The 17,878-nt window shown below is 41.4% G+C and overlaps 1 long non-coding RNA gene across 4 annotated transcripts in view; it reads left to right on the forward strand.

The window, feature by feature from the left end:
* LOC123791355 (uncharacterized) overlaps positions 1 to 17,878 on the forward strand; it is a 187,221-nt gene that overhangs the window by 157,512 nt on the left and 11,831 nt on the right. For 2 of the 4 annotated variants that reach the window (XR_015728089.1, XR_015728090.1), the window contains one exon: positions 13,206 to 13,390. The exons of the other annotated variants lie outside the window; for them this stretch is intronic. This is a non-coding gene — a long non-coding RNA (uncharacterized LOC123791355). Of the gene's footprint in view, positions 1 to 13,205; positions 13,391 to 17,878 lie in introns of those variants that run through there. 4 annotated transcript variants of the gene reach the window in all.

The following is a 17,878-nucleotide window of genomic DNA, read 5'->3' on the forward strand; positions in this document are numbered from 1 at the left end:
AAGGGCCATCACTGTCTTGCTGTAGCTTTGAAATGAAGGCTGGCTCTCCTTTACCTGGTGAGGTGTGGGGACACAGAACCCTGGTGCTGGAGCACTGAGCGCACTCTGCAAGAATTGCCCAGAATATTCCCGGCAATGAGAGGAGGTTTCGGAGCTTCCTTCGCTTAGTCTGGCAGCTGCACTGTCACGTTATTACAGATGCTTGTCACTGAAGCATCACTGTCTGCAACCTTGACATGCACTGTTTCAGATTCATTTTTCAAAATTGCTTTGAAAGCCCAGGGCCCGTCCCATCCATTAGTGGAACTCCTTTGTGACAGGTGCTAGGGGTGATGGAGATGGCAGAGAACTCCGTGTGCACTGCAGACACAGGAGACACATGCAGAAAGACACAGCCTGGCTGGGATAAAGCCACCACGGAGGCTTGCAGGTGCTTTCCTCCTTCTCAGAGGAGGGCATCCTGCTTCTCCAGGGCTGCATGGCCCCTACCTGCAGAAATAGCTTCCTGGCGACTGAGCCTGCACACTCCCATCAGGGCCAACTTCTTTAGATCTCATTACTTCACCTGGCCACGCTGTATGCTCTTAGGCAAGCTGCTAAGGCTCTTTGGGTTTCTGTTTCCTTATCTCTATAGAAAAATAATATAATCCATCTCCCAATCTCATCTGTATAATAGAAATCATATTACCCACCTCACAATCTCATCTGTTTAATAGAAACCATATACCCACCTCTCAACGTCACCTGTACAATAGAAATAATTATACCCCAAATACTTAATTTTGCTGCGAGAGTTAGAAATAATACACCTAAAATGCCAAGCAGTGTACATAATATATAATAGGCTCAGGAACTCCTAGCTTTCTAGAGGCTGGAAGCTTCACATTGTTGAGCCTCCAGGTATGTTTAAAAAATGAAGAAATTTCAGAGTTCTTACAAAAATGCTACATTTTAAATGTTTACTTTGGACAGATGAATGCTTTTAATAAACATACAAGAATAGAAGGACTGTGTAAATAGCCTCATTCAGGGTGACCTCAAAAGTGTAAATCCACACTCATAAAGAGATGGGGTGTGGGCCAAATGCGCCATTCCCCATGTCCATTATGGGCCTTAAGTAAGCCCTTAATAAATGATCCTCATTATAGCATGATATAATGATATTATATCTATCCCTTGAGATTATAAACAATGTTTTCATCTCCATCTGCCTGAGTCTTTCTCAGCTTTAAAACAGTTTGTGATGGACCAGTGAGCTGTGGTGGGGGAAGCTGGGATGGGCAGGCTCCAGCTTTAGGCAGCTGCTGAGAGCTGCTATGCCCCAAATGGGACCCACATGTGTGGCTGTGGAATTTTTTTGTACTGAATGTTACAGGTTAACCCGCAGACCAGATTCAGTTTGTGCTCTAGAGGATGGGATAATTGGGGGTAAGGAAATCCCTGCTGGTTACAAAATGGCCCAGGCTGGATGGGGTCAGACTGACACTCTTTCAGCTGTTGCCTTGACAGCAGGGCAACTCCCACAGGGACATCCAGCTAGATTTCAGGTGATGGCCTTGTTAAAACAGCCTTCTCCTTACCTGAACTAGTAATCCCATACTTTGCCATTGGTGCATATGTACATGCCTTTTTAAGGAGAAGGGACTTCCATTCTTGGATTTTGCTGAGGTGGAATACCCAAGTCTCCAAGTGCTAACCCTAGGGAGGAATCAATGTCTTATCACAGACCTAGGAGAGCATAAAACACCTCCTTCTTCTTATGCAAGGATAGGAAGCTGTCCTGATCCAGGTTGGAGAAGACAAGTGTTCCAAGTCAACCGGGCTACCTTGACTTGTAAGTTCTCAGACCTTCTAAAGTTTGGGTATCAACCCTCATTGCCAGAGGCCAGTATTCATACTTATGAACTAAAAGTAAGAATCATAGTTTGGCCAATATTTGAATACTCATAAGGACAACAGGGATAGGGTATTTTAAAATGTGGGCCTCTTGAGAGAATCCAAGACTCATGACCCCGACATGTAAAAGTGAGTGCTTGGAGCCTGTCTACCTGAGGTCTGGACTACCAATAAAGAGCCTACTCTTTTGGGAGTTAATTTTGGGACCACTCAGTACTTTGTAATCACTCCTTGGACACATCTAGAATTTACTGTTAAAATCAAATGGAACTTACTACAAAGTTAATTTGAGATTATATTTAGTGATATGCTTTATCATTGTTGTAGTGAGTGGTAATTAGGAATAAAATGGGAAACAATTCCCATAAAAGATTGTGATTAGCATTGATTATGCAAACAACCTAAGCTTTTCTACTTGCACCTTGTTGCTTCTTCCTTCTCGCTAATTAGCATTAATTTTGCCTCCTCCCATGCTCTGAAACACAAATTCTAGTTCTAATTCCACACCCAGACTCCCTTGACCTGTCACTCCCTACCAGTGGCGCTGGACTGAGGATCAGAATACTGCTTTTGCTGCCCATCTGGCCGGACCCCTCCCTGGTTTCCTACTTCTAGAATCCTTGAATTTCTCCTTTCTGCCCCTTGCCTGCTCTGGGTGGCAGATAGAACAGGGAAGGCTTCCAGGGTGAGGCAGCTAGTGACCCTGGTGTTGGTGAGGGGTGAGACGGGTCCTGAGGTCAAGTCTGGGAGAGGGGAGGCTAGATTAGGGGAGGAATAGCAGCGACCATCAGCTGGGGTCTTCCTGCAGAAAATATCAGGAGCATTGGATCTTTACTGTGTCATCTAAAAGTCCAGACGAATTAGGGATAGAGCATCAGCTAAGAGGCAAAAAGAACAGCCCTATCTTCCTCTGTCTACAAACCTCTCCACTTGTTATTTCTGATGGCCTGGAATTCCTAACTGGAGCCAGACATTGCATCGGACACTAAAAGAGCTCAGGCTTATGCTATAAAAACTGATATTGTCCACATGCTGATGTGAAGAGTTTCAGGCTCCAGGCTGATTGCCACATTAGATCCTTGTGCTTTTGGGTCAAGGTAGGGATGAGAGAACAGAGGAATGCTTAGTGTCTGAAGGGGTGGGGGTGGGGGATGCTGAGTGGAGGAGTGACCCAGAGGGAAGGGGCCTGGAGGTAATAAAGATGAAATGCTGAAGTCTGCAGAATTTATCCCAAGATGATGCCAGTGTGCTGCTTTTGCCTTGTCTAGTTTGACCACTGGGGAACTACAGCTGAGACCAGGCCCCTGGGATGCCTGTAAGGCTCTCCAAGGCTACACTGTCTTTCTGGAAGGTTGCAAGTCAGAGCACTTCTGGCCCCTTCCATCTGACATGGGTAGTGAAAATGTTTGGAAGTGGAGTGGGTGGAAGGAGATGGTATGATTGATTTCTCCACCTCAGAGGTAAAAAGCAACCCTCACTAGAACATTGCTGTTCTAGATAGAGAACACTCTATCCCTTAAATCTGTCTTCTACTTGAGCTCTGAAAATGTAAATGAGATCACACCATGCCTGCATAAGGACCATCTGATGGTTTCCCAGTGCTGTTAGAATCAAATCCTAGCTCCTTCTTTCAAAATGCTGTCTGATCTGATCTTTGCTTCTCTTTTGATGTCATCTCCTATTCCTCACTTCATTTGTCCATGCATCTGTTCTTCCTTCTACTCATCCGTCCATCCATGCATCCATCCATGCATGCATCCGTCCATCCATGCATCCATTTGCTTTGACTCAGACACAGTGGCTTTCTTGGTATTCCTTAAGTCCTCTAGTTCATTCCTTCTCTACATTGCTGCTCCTTCTGTGGGAATACGGTTTCCCTCACACCCACACAGCTCACTTGTTCCCTTCCTTTATTTGGGTCTCTCTTCTAATGTCACTTTCTCCAAGAGAACTCTCCTTCACCGTCCAGGATTGTGACTGGAAGGGGATTTTAGGGGCTTCTGAAGTGTGTCCCTCTGTTTCTGGATCTGAGGCTTCTAAGATTTTTGTGTTCACCGTATTAATATTCATTCAGCCATAAACTAACACACTTCTCTGTGTGTATGTTATGCTTCAACAGAAACTTGAAAATAAATACCCTCACACCCATCTCACTCTTCTTACTTTGCTTTATTTTTCATCGTGGCACTTATCATTACCTGACATTGTCTTATATTCTTTTTTTAAAAAGAGATTTTATTTACTTATTTGAGAGAGATAGTGAGAGAGAGTGAGCGAGCATGAGAGTAGGGAGGGTCAGAGGGAGAAGCTGACTCCCCACTGAGCGGGGAGCCCAATGCAGGGTTTGATCCTGGGACTCTGGGATCATGACCTGAGCTAAAGGCAGACACTTAACTGACTGAGCCACCCAGGCACCCCATTGTCTTATATTATTGTTTGCATTGTCTATCATCCCATGCCACGTATAAATTACATGAGGTTAGGACTCAATCTAGTTTTCTGCTCTGTACCCAGTGCTTAGTCTTGTGGCTGGCATGTAGGAGGAAACCAGTCATTGTTGAATGAATGCATGAGTAACTGGTTGGATACCTTAAGCACCTAGAAGATGTAACATAGAAACTGGGACCAGGCCATCTATTTTATCTGACACTTTTAGTTAGAAGGGTCTGAGACAGCCCTCAGCTCCCACAAGGGCTCCTCTTTCCTCTTGGAAACATCTGACCTGCAATCTTGACTTTGTGACTCAGAGCCTGGTTCCTTTCCTCTAGTTGCCTCTTAACACACTGGTCTCGTATGTGAACCTTATCACCAAGGACTGAGCTTAAAGCATCCATGGCCTGCCAAGTCAGTTGCCAAATAACAAAATATCTTAGAAAAATCTTGGGCCAATGAGTCATTCCCCAAAACTCTCCTTCATCCACAGTGAATGTAGTGGGTAAGAACACCAGCTTTGAGGTCCAGAAACCTGGGTTTTAATCTTAGCTCTACTTTGTTCTAACCATGTGATCTTAGACAACGTATTTACCTAGCTAAGCCTCAGTTCCTCATTCAGATAATAGGACAGGTTACCATACCTGCCTCTGGGTTTGTTCTGAGGATTAAATGAAGTGCTGTGCATTAAGCCCTTGGCACAATTTTTGAATGTTCTTAAGCTTTCAGTCATTGTTAGTTCCCACAATGTTATTATTGATTATTATGGATATCTGTGTCCCTCTTATAATATTATAATGCCACATCTCTTTCTACTTTGTACCTTTGAATCTCACCACTGCATCCCTCACCATGCATCTGTCTTCACATGAAATATGATATTTCAAGAAATGAACTTCTGATTTATATTTTTTTAATTAATTAATTATTTATTTTTAACTTAATGATTTTTTATTATATTATGTTAGTCACCATACATGACATCCCTGGTTTCCGATGTAAAGCTCGATGATTCATTAGTTGCGTATAACACCCAGTGCACCATGCAATACGTGCCCTCCTTACTACCCATCACTGCTCTATCCCATTCCCCCACCCCCCTCCCCTCTGAGGCCCTCAGTTTGTTTCTCATAGTCCATAGTCTCTCATGGTTCATTCCCCCTTCTGATTACCCCTCTGATTTATTTTCTTATATCTTAAACAAACCGGCATGTTTGAAGGTACTTGGAAAACCATAAAGGGCTTCATAGATATACTTGTGCACTCAGAGATTTCTGTTTGTTTGTGCATCAGCTTATTTTGGAGACAGTATGATAGAACAGGACTCCTTTGGGTGTTGGTTGGAGTGACAACAAGTGATCATTTCACTTTTCAAAGACTCGGTTTCCCCATTTGGGCATTAGGGATAATAACAAGGCCCACCTACAGAGTGATTTTGTGTGTCCTTGGAGGTGGTAGATATGAAATCATTTGCAGGAAGTATGGCAGAAATTCAGATGTCCTCCCCCAAAACTCCCCTTCTTCTCCATCTCATTTGTGATTTAATTATATCTATATAATGTAATCTATACATCTATTTAATTATATCTCATCCAAACTTTTTCCAAACACTTTTTTTTTTTTTACTAACTATAGAGAGATTTCTTTAAAAAGTTCTTCTACCTTGCCCACTGACCTTATCAGCTTTTGTCCTGAGGACCATGGAGGGGGCCCCATGGGGTGGGCAATCCCGTGCAAAGATTCTGCACTGAGCCTTGAGCTGCTCTGCACAGATATTCTCTCGATGTTTGGTGGTATTCTCATTCCCTTAAGCTTTTCTATACACAGCACATTAGGCCATCGTAATCATAGCAGCTGATTGATTTTAAACCATGGGTGTCCCCATTGCTCAGAAAATATCCAGTAAGCACTGGTTGACTGACTTCTGAGTTAGGAAAATTAATGTGTCTGGAAAGCAACAGGAAAAAGTGTATGCTATGTTTTTGGTTTTGATTTTGTATCTTTAGTTGTCTAGAGAAGTGGATTTTTTTTTAAACCCTTTTATATATGCTGGAGTTGACTCTCCTCTTCTATAGTCAGTGGACCTCTGCAACCTAGTGGTCAGACTGTGGTCTGAATTGGCAGGATCAGCAGCTGCTGCAAGCTTTTTAGAAATGCAGAATCTCAGGTTTTAGCCCAGGCCTACTGAATCGGAAATCCGAATCTTCATTACCACACCAATCCCATGATTGTGGTGCACTAGAAAGATGGAGAAGAGCTATTTTGTAGTTCTGTGGTCCTGGCTGGATCCAGCAGAGCCTAGGCCCAGCATCAGCCTTTCAATGCATTGGTGGCCTCTGGGCTCTGGGGTGACATGCAGAGGAGACATGGCACAACTGTTTAGAAGACCACCCACTGAAGTCAGATAAGACCTTTGTATCTGTGGAACCCTCACTTTTCTGCCTGGTGCCAGATGCTTTTGGCCTGACCTCATTTTCCTCGTCTCTGTAGGTCTGTGGTCCCTATGGATACCAATCACCATAGCTGCAATGTTGTTATCTCTTCTGATGCCCCAAAAGCCTCAAGAGCTTGCTGACTGATTCAGTTAGAGAAATCCAAGTAACAAGAAAGGAAGCACAAATTAGTTTGTTTTTGCCTTGCTTATCTGTCTAAAGAAAGCATCTCTGCTCTTTCAAATGTCTGATAAATGGACTTGATTATCCTTTTCAAGCAAACACGTGGTTGAGCGGTGGGAGTTGTGGGTTGTTGGAAAGTTTGCTGTCTGCCAGCACATCCTTCTCTTTCAGGTTCTCTTCTCCATCTTGATGACAGAAATTTTCTGAGACATGGAACCCCCTGGTGCAGGTTTCTCTTCTCTGCTCCCCATGAAGACATGGCCTGTGTAGAAGTTGGAGTGTCTGAGAAGGGATTGGTAATGACTGGGATTGGGGATCAGCAGAGCTATCCTTTGGTGTCAGTTTATTACTAACAGGGTTGTTGGTTTGTCAGCTTGATTTTTCAATTCATTCAACCCTTCCTCATTTAGCAGATAGATATTAAATTCACAGCATTGTGCCTCAGGGGCCATTCTTCCTGGGTTTGTATCCTGGCTTCTCATTTAGCAGCTGAGAGGTCTCTGACAAGTTATTTAACCTCCCTGTACCTCAGTTTCCTCATTTATAAAATGGGGTTAATAAAATTATCCTTTTCTTTTTTCTTTCTTTCTTTCTTTCTTTCTTTCTTTCTTTCTTTCTTTCTTTCTTTCTTTCTTTCTTTCTTTCTTGATTATATTTATTTATTTGAGAGAGAGAGAGAGAGAGAGAGTGAGAGAGGGAACACCAGAAGGGGGAGTGGGAGAGGGAGAAGCAGGCCTCCCACTGAGGAGGGAGCCCAATACGGGGCTCCATCCCAGGACCTGGGGATCATGACCTGAGCTGAAGGCAGACGCTTAAAGACTGAGCCACCCAGGTTCCCCTAAAAGGATCCATTTCAAAATAAATAAATAAATAAATAAATAAAAGGATCCATTTCATAGGGTTTTTTTTCCCCTGAGGGTTCAGTGAATTAATATTTCCATATATTAACTGAATCATTCTTGGCACCTAGTGGGTACCATTTAAGTATTTGCTGTTGTGTTAATACTGCAGGTTGAGCACATTGCTGGGTAGCAGCATAGAGCAAGGGCCCTTTTTTGACAGAGTGCACCTCTGGGGAGATGAGCAATACAGCACATTGTACCAGTGTGATATTTATAAGAAGTGCAGGGAAAGAAAGGGATAAAGAAAGGGGGGGGTAATAAGAAGGGGGAATGAAGCATGAGAGACTATGGACACTGCGAAACAAACTGAGGGCTTCAGAGGGGAGGGGGATGGGGGATCGGGATAGGCTGGTGATGGGTAGTAAGGAGGGCACGTATTACATGGTGCACTGGGTGTTATACGCAACTAATGAATCATCGAACTTTACATCAGAAACCAGGGATGTACTGTATGGTGACTAACATAATATAATAAAAAAAAACATTAAAAAAAAGAAGAAAAAGAAAAAAGAAGAAAAAGAAAAAAGAAGTGCAGGGAAAGAGACATGCAGGGTGCAGTGAGGGTGAATTCAGGTGCATGTGGCCCACTAAAGGCATGTCCAGGAAGTTGTCCCTAGAGGGTGACATTTGTTCTGGGCTTCAGGAGGCTAGGGGATAGCCCCAAAGGATGGAAGTAAACTGGTGTGGCTGGAAGGCAGACAATGGGGTATGGGGAAGGCTGAGAGCTGAGAAGACAGGTAGATCTTCAGATAGAAATTCTTCCTTAGGAATTTTCAACTTTTAATGAACTTCAGAATTGCCTGGAGAAGCTGCTTAAAAATGCAGAACCTCTGGAGGTTCTGATTCAGGTAATCTGGGATGGAAGTCTTAATTTTAACGAGAATCTTGGGGTGGTTGACATAGCAGATTCATAGAAGATAGTGCCGATAGCATAGTGAGGCCCTATTAGGAATATGTGTTTTTATCTTAATCTTGAGAGAATTGGAGAACCACTCAAGAAGTTCTTTGGTATAACTGTGGTACAATTTCCATACAGGGCACATTCACATTTTTAGATTCTATGGATTTTAGCAATAGTTAAATAATAGTTATGTAACCACCAACCTGTCACAATCAAGATCTAGAGTATTTCCATCAGCCCCAAAGTTCTCTCATGCCCTTGACTAAAAAGTCTAGGCCCTTCTTTCTTTCCCAGCCCCTGGCAATCCCTCATCAGTTTTTCTCCACAGACTGCCTTTTTCTCAGTGTCATATGAATGGAATCATATAGCGTGTAGTCTCTTGTGTCTGGCCTCTTTCACTTAGCATGATGCTTTTTCCATCAATCCATGTTATTTCATGTGTCAGTAGTTTATTTCTTTGTATTTATGAATAATATTAAATTGAATGTGTGTATCAGTTTGTTTATCCATTCAACAGTTGATGGACATTTAAGCTATTTCCAGTTTTTAGAGATTGTGAATAAATCTGATACAAATGTTCTTATGCAGTTATTTTTGTAGACATGTTTTCATTTCTCTTGCATAAATACCTAATAGTGGAATTGTTCTATCATATGGGATGTACGTGTTTAATTTTTAAGAAACTGCCAAACTGTCTTCCACATTGGCTTTGTATTTCCATGAGTAATGAGCAAGAGATGCTGTTAGTCTATATCTTTACCAGCACATGGTATTATCAGTTAACAAAATTTTTTTAGTTATTTATTATGGTTCGAATTTGCAATTTCCTAGTTGCTAATGACATTGAGCATCTTTTCATGTGTTTATTTATCATGCATTCATAGCTTTTCTTTGGTGAAGTGTTTGTTAATGTATTTTCACCATTTCAAAAAGACTGTATTGTTTTATTCTTATTGAATTTTGAGAGTTCTTTAAGTATTTTAAATATAAGTCCTTTATCAGTGGTATGTTTTAGAAATATTTCCTTCTAGTCTATGACTTGTCTTTTCATATAACATGTGTCTTTCAAAAAGCAGAAGTTTTAAAGTTTATAAAGTCCAATTTATTTTTTTTTCTTTTATAGTTCATGGTTTTTGTGTTTTATCTAAGAAATTTTTGCCTAACCCAAGGTTGTAGAGATTTTTCTTTTAGAAGTTTTATGGTTTTAGTTTCTAAATTTAGGTCAATGATCCATTTACATTTACATCTGTGATCTAGCCTTCAGGTGTGGTATGGGTCATGATTCTTACCAATATACCTTTATTAAAAGAATCAGTTGACCACATATATTTGGGTCTATTTCAGGAATTCTGTTTCATTAATCCATATGTCCATATTTTCAGTGATACCATAATGTAGGGGTTGGCAGACTGTGGCCTATTGGCCAAATTTATCCTTCTACCTATTTTTTTAAATAAAGTTTTATTAGAACACAATCATATTCATTTATTTAAATATCTGCTTTTGCTCCGTAGTAGGTGTGACAGAGCCTGTATAGCCTGCAAAGCCTAAAATATTTCTATGTGGCCTTTTATATAAAATATTTGTTGACCCCTGCTATAATGTTTTAATTACTCTAATTTTATAGTATTTCTGAAAATCAAATAGCGTGAGTCATCAAACTTTGTCCCTTTTCCAAATTATTTTGGCTTTTCTAGGTTCTTGCTTTTTCATTTCACATAACTTTTAGATCCAATTTGCCAGTTTTTAACAAAATCCTGGGAAGATTTTGATTAAGCTTGCATTGGATCTTTAGATCACTTTGGGGAGAATTAAAAATATTAAATCTTCTGTACTAAACATAGTACATTTTTCCATTTATTATTATTATTTTTTAGTTCTCTCATTAATATTTCGTAGTGTTCAGCATACAAATCTAATACTTATTATGTTAGCTTTATCCCTAAGTATTTCATGTTTTTGGATGTTATCATAAATGGTGCATTAAAAAAATGCAATTTTTCCAAGTGTTCTTTACTAGTGCATAGAAATACAATTGAGTTTTTCACATTGATCTTATTTCCTGTGACCTTGTTATACTCATAAATACATTCTAGTGGCTTTTTTGTAGATTCCTTGTGATTTTCTACTCAATCACGACATTTATAAATAATTATAGTTTTCTTTCATTACAACCTGCATGTCTTTTATTTCTTATTTTTCCATATTGTACTGTCGAGGACTTCCAGTATAATATTGAATGGAGTGGTAAGAGTGGACATCTTTGCCTTGTTTCTGATTTAGGGGGAAACTAAGATGTTTTAAACAAGGAGCTGATATCATCTGATTTTAATTTTGTATAGCAGCGTTCAGGCTCATGTGATCAGTTCCTACCGGTTTCAAAGGGATGATACTGTGCATGTATATCTCCTCTATCAGTTAGCTTTCCTCATAATAATGCTGTGTAACAAATAACCACAATATCTTCATGGCATGCACATCAATAGACATTTAGTTTTTGCTCCATATCTGTGGATTAGCTGATGCTTAGGGGCCCGAGGCTGGGCTAGGCTCCAGGCTGTGTGCTGGGTTAGTTTATTCCACATGTTTTTCATCCTCCTTGGACTGTGTCTACCGAGGGCAGAGTATTCTTTTGTATAAGGCAGGGCACAAGAGGGCAAGCCCAGCTGTGACATATGTTTTAAACCCCTGCTGGTATTATGTCTGTTAACATCCCATTGGCCAAAGAAGTCAAATGATCAAGTGTAAGGTCAAGTGGAGGGACGTACACTTGTCCCACCATGAGGCTATGGTGGGGAAGTGGATGAATAGTATTACTCCAGGGTAGCACAGAACTGGGGTCAATAATTCCATCATCATCTCTCTTTTTTAATATTTAAATTTAATTAGCCAACACATAGTACATCACTAGTTTCAGATGTAGTGTTCAACAAGTCATTAGTTGCATATAACAGCCACTGCTCATCACATCACGTGCCCTCCTTAATACCCATCATCCAGTTACCCCATCTTCTCACCCACCTCCCCTTCAGCAATGCTGTTTGTTTCCCAGAGTTAAGAGTCTCTCATGGTTTGTCTCCATCTCTGACTTCTTCCCATTTAGTTTTCCCTCCCTTTCCCTATGATCCTCTGCACTATTTCTTATATTCCACATATAAATGAAATCATATGATATACACAATGGAATATTACTCAGCCATCAGAAAGGATGGATACTTACCATTTACAGTGGATGGAACTGGAGGGTATTGTGCTAAGTAAAATAAGTCAATGGGAGAAAGCCATCATCATATCTCTTAAATGAGGAAGGAGTCAAACTGCATGTGGTAGGCAGCTGGGAGCACTTCGAGGGCTGGGAGAGTGTCTGCCTTACTTCTCTCTGTATCCATTTGAATAGCATAAATGCCTGCCTCATCATAAGTGCTTAATATTTTTTTGTTGAATGAATGACTGGAATTTGTCAGTGGTTCACAAGTTAGCTTATTTTCTACTGCTAGTCAGGAGATTCTTGGTCCAACATGAACTTTACTTCTCATCTGTGTTTATACATCAGCTCAATTGGCTCCAGAAAACTATTTTTCAAGACAGTAAAAAGGATGAGAAAAAAAAGTAACACCTTTGTGTCTGAGGATAGGCTGTTCTCATTGGAAAATGCCTGGAAAGAGCCCAGAGTGAAAATAAGGACAGCTGGGTTTGTGTTCTGGTTCTGTTCATTAGCTGTGTAACATCAATCAATTTATGTAGTTTTAGCTGTAAAATGTAGAACTTTACCTATAGTTTGCTCTGCCTACCTAATAGGACCTTTGTGATGATGTATATGAGACATATGAAATGCATCTACATGATATATATGAAATGGTAATGTATATGAAATCATAAAGAGCTGTAACTATGAAAGGCTATAAACTCTAGGGAATTGCTATTCTGACATTACCAGGTTATAGGGTTGATGGGGAGATATTCTCAGCTCTGAGAACAGCAACACTCTGAGGTTCTGAAGCTTGAAGGGAGGAGCCTTATAGCTTTCAAAACTCTTTTCACAAAATCACAGTCTTTTATTTTCCCACCCCTTGCTTAATGCTCTCTGATTTCCCTTTCTCCTCGGGGAGACTTCCACCTCTCTTTCTATCCTCAAGTCACCTTCTCACCCAGCCATGTGCTCCAGCCATGTGAGTTTCTTTCCTCAAATGTACCAAATGCTCTGTCTCATCTCTCAGGCTGGGCATTCGCTGCTGCTTCTGCCTGAAATATGCTTCCCCCTGACCTTGAATGTTGCTAAATCCCACTCACCTTTCAGATCTCAGCTCCATCAACAAATCTTGCCTGTTCCCCATATCTAAGTCAGTCATTCTTTTATGAGTTCCTATACATCCTGTGCAAATGCATTCTGTTTAATACCACCCTGTGCAGTTAAACGCTATTTGTCTCTGAAATATATTCTTTTTTTTTTTTTTTTTAAAGATTTTATTTATTTGACAGAGACAGCCAGCGAGAGAAGGAACACAGCAGGGGGAGTGGGAGAGGAAGAAACAGGCTCCCAGCGGAGGAGCCCGATGTGGGACTCGATCCCGGAACGCTGGGATCACGCCCTGAGCCGAAGGCAGACGCTTTAACGACTGCGCTACCCAGGCGCCCCTGAAATATATTCTAAAGCCATATATAAATTATAAAATATTTCAATATGAAAAACCGCTACATTACCGTGTGTGTGTGTGTGTGTATCTTCTTCATCATGTCTTGCATTTTAATGTCTTTCTTTCAGTTAATGAGACCCAGGGGCAGGGCAGACTGTTCTGTATACCCATGACCAATGAATGTCAAGGTACACTTTTGGAATGTTCTCCAGTTAGCACCTACAGCATGATCCTGAAGTGAGCGTGTTTGGCAATATATGCTATTTCCTCTACAGGAGACTTTCTCCCTGCCATCTATATACTTTGTGTCCTGGAGAGCAGTTCTAACTCCAGGGACTGAGGACAAGGATGGCAGTGATGATGCTGCACCCAGCCCAGGTAACCTAAGGAGGAGTATCACACTGGAGGCTAGTACACACTTTTGACAATAGCTGGAGTTTATGGTAAGGCAAACAGAGGGCAGAGACCCAGCAGATGTTGCGGGAAGTTTGGAAGGCCTCTTACATTATGATATCATGGTAAAAACTTGGGAGGATTGCCCAACAATAGCTTGAGACCAGCCACTAGAAGAAATTATGGATGGATGGCAAGTCATGATGTAGAGGATTTGAAGACGATTTGCCATGTACAGGTCACAAATCCAAATAAACTATGGTATAAAGATTCAAGATGGTGCCAATGTAGTTACCACTCTTATTTCAGGAATATGTTCCTCCATGTGAAATGAATACAAGTGTGCATCTATAATGATACTGATTGCATGCAAATAATTGATTCTTTGTTTACTCTTCTCTCTCCCTTTCACCACTGGATAATAACCTCTGTGAGGGCAAACCTCTTGTCTATTTTATTTTCCACTGCAGTGAATGCTGTAGTCTACTGTCTATTTCCCCTTCAAGAACTTTGTATTCATTTCCCAGCTGCTGGATGTGTTCGCTGCCTGCCGATGGCTCACAGCAGATTTCCTCCCTGGGCATTGCCCTGCTATATTTGTCCAAGATTATGTCCCTTCTCTGTGACCAGCCAATGCTCAATGAGTTGTAGATTGGGTTGTGTGTGTGTGTGGGTGGGTGGGTGGGGATGGGGAGATATACAAAGGCCTACCTACCTTGCCTCAGTCTAGGACAACTCTGAAAGACCTTTCAGTCCTAAAGCTCCCATGTGACTTACTAAGGTCATTCTGGAACTGCATAACGGTTCAAATTCTCTGTCTAATCTAGCTTCTACTACCCCCTTACAGGAGTTGTTCCTGAGGGTGCTTCCTAATAAGCTTCCTGCATGCAATTCTTTGTCTCAGAATCTGTTTCCCAGGAAATCCCTCAAAGCTTGACCCTTTTTCAGCCTTGCAGGGTCAGTTTGTAGTTCATCCATTTGATAGGTGATAAAATGGAGGTTCAGTGCACTTCAGCGACTTACCCAAGGCCACCCAGATGCTACATGCTGAACTGGGAAAACACCTATTTCAAAGGGTTGATGGCTTAAATGAGAATGTATAAAAGTAACCTTGAAGGATAGGCTCTCATTAAATGCTGGTGTTCTTTTTCTAAGGGGTTAGGACTAGCAGAGCTGGAAGAGAAAGGAAGGCAGTTTACAGAGAGGCATGACTTGTACTACCTTGTGATGAAACACTGTAGGGGGCCAGTTTCCACCCTTACCCCAGCCGGAAGATTGAGCCTCTATCCCTGCTCAGCTGGTCTAGCTCCCTTTCAATAGCCTAACTTCATAGAAAGAACACTTCTTTGCAATCATATTTGGTATAAGGAGACATTAGCCTATAAATTAACTACTCCCTAAAGACTCCTTTTTCCATGTACTAGAATACTTTTTACCTTTGTCGTTAGGAAACATTTTGACCACACACTGAGCTGATTATCAATATAATTGTACTGTAATCACATCTGAGGAAACTACCTAGCAAAGAAACTCTGACAGTTCACTTACTTATGGGGAAGAGACTCAAACCTGTCAAATCAGAACATAGGAACAGGTAGCCTCATTCACAAAGAGGAATGCTCCTCCTACCACACAGCTCTTTCTGTGGATAAATAGGGAGGTTGTAGTGTCTAGAGGCATCCACCTAATACATACAGTGTTTGAAAATTTTTTAAAAAGATTTTATTTATTTAATTTTATTTATTTATTTATTTGGGAGAGAGAGCATGAGCAGGGTGAGGGGCAGAGGGAAAGGGAGAAGCAGACTCCCTGCTTAGTAGGGAGCCTGATGCAGGGCTCTATCCTCAGACCCTGAGATCATGACCTGAGCTGAAGGCGACTGAACCACCCAGGTGCCCCATGATTTTATGTATTTATTTATTTGAGAGAGCGGACGGGGGAGTGGTAGAAGGGGAGGGAGTGGGACAAGCAGACTCTGCACTGAGCATGGAGCTCCATAGGGGTCTCGATCCCAGGACCCTGAGATCATGACCTGAGCTGAAGGCGACTGAACCACCCAGGTGCCCCATGATTTTATGTATTTATTTATTTGAGAGAGCGGACGGGGGAGTGGTAGAAGGGGAGGGAGTGGGACAAGCAGACTCTGCACTGAGCATGGAGCTCCATAGGGGTCTCGATCCCAGGACCCTGAGATCATGACCTGAGCTGAAACCAAGAGTCGAATGCTCAACTGAGTGAGCCAGCCAGGCACCCTGAATGTTTGCAAATTGATAGCAAATGGCTAGTCATTTTCTTCAAAGATTTTTGGTGTAAGGGGCTTATGAGATATTTCTTTGCTATTTTGGATGTAAGGACAAAAAAGATATTAGGCTGATGAAGAATTAAAGGCAACACATTATTATTCACTCAGTATTAAACTTATAAATTCAGGAGATCTGTGTTTGGGTACCAGTGTACTGTGTCATTCTGGAAGATCTTTTTAATTAATCACATTAAACTAGGCTATGATGTGGTAACAAGCAAGCCCCTCAAATCTCCATGGGTTTACAGTCACTCACAGAAAGTACTCTGCTTATCCAAGGTCTCTTCATGTTGCTTCTCTTTTAAGTTATGATTCAGGGGTCCAGGTGGTTGCATCCTGGGGCTCTTTCTTCTTGGCAAGTGGATGCACCAATCACTGCACCAGGGGAGAAGAGAGCAGGGAGCCCCTCCATCCATTCTTTTAAGCTTTGACCCTGAAGGGTTACATGTTTTTTCCTGCTTACAACTCATTGGCCAGAACTAATCACATGGCCTTGCCTGCTGAAAGGAGGCTGGGGAATTTGGGGCACACAGAGCTATTGGGGGAACAATAAACATCTGTGCCATAACCAGGTCTAATTTTTTATATCTTCAACCTAATTAATCTATTAATTAACTAATGCATGTGTTAAAGAAATAGTACATGTCTTTTAGGTTTAGTCATTGTGCTAAGCTCTGGCCCTGTAGTGGTGGGCAAGATGCACATAGTCTCTGCCTTCATATCGCTTCTTTTTTGCTGGGAAGTCAGAGGTGCAAGCAGTCAATGACAGTAAAGTGCTGTGAGTGCTCCAGCAGAGGAAATTGAGGGTACAATAGTAGTTTATTGCTCCAAGTACCAGATCTGAGTTAAGGACAGCTTCTTCTGGAAGAAGTATTATCTTAGCTGAGATTCAGCTGAAGGACGACTGAATGTTAACTGGGAAGCAGAAACTTCTGAACAGAGAGATTGCCATTGTGAAGGCCTGAAAAATGGGAGAATATCCTTCCAGGGTGCTGGGAAGCTTCCATGAGATAATATATATTTAGAATATTTTGCAAACTGCTAAGTACTCTACATGCTTGGGGGGCATTACTATTTAGAGCTTTGAGCAGAAATATCAGTATAATGGCTACTACCAGACAGAATCAACTTTATGGATGCAGAAGAAATGGCAGTCAAGAGTTGAACCCAGGCATTCAGACTCATGAGCCCAAATTCTTAACCACAAAGTAACATTACCTGTTTAGAAAGCAAGTTCAAATGCAAGTATAAAACACATTATTGTAGGGATAAACATTAACTTGACCAAACTTATACCTTTATAGAAGGGTGGATGATATACAACTTCTGATTGTTCATTTTTTTGGTAGCAGATTGTTATGTTTTGATTAGTTATGAATCAGGTCGAAGGCAATGGGGAGGGGCACGGTAGTTGAATCTACAAGACTGGACTGGATAACTCGTCTGTTTGTCCCTAGTCAAGCCAAGGACAGGGAAGTATTTTCTTTAGACCTAGTGAATCATGTCTTCCAGGTCCAGAAATCATCCTTATTTCTTTTTTTTTTTTTTTAATGATTTTTTATTATATTATGTTAGTCACCATACAGTACATCCCCGGTTTCCGATGTAAGGCTCGATGATTCATTAGTTGTGTATAACACCCAGTGCACCATGCAATACGTGCCCTCCTTACTACCCATCACCGGTCTATCCCATTCCCCCACCCTCCTCCCCTCTGAAGTCCTCAGTTTGTTTCTCATAGTCCATAGTCTCTCATGTTTCATTCCCCCTTCTGATTACCCCCCCTTTCTTTATCCCTTTCTTCC

This window comes from Ursus americanus, chromosome 21, assembly GCF_024610735.1.
Source record: "Ursus americanus isolate L20-20 chromosome 21, mUrsAme1.1.p, whole genome shotgun sequence".
NCBI lineage: Eukaryota > Metazoa > Chordata > Mammalia > Carnivora > Ursidae > Ursus > Ursus americanus.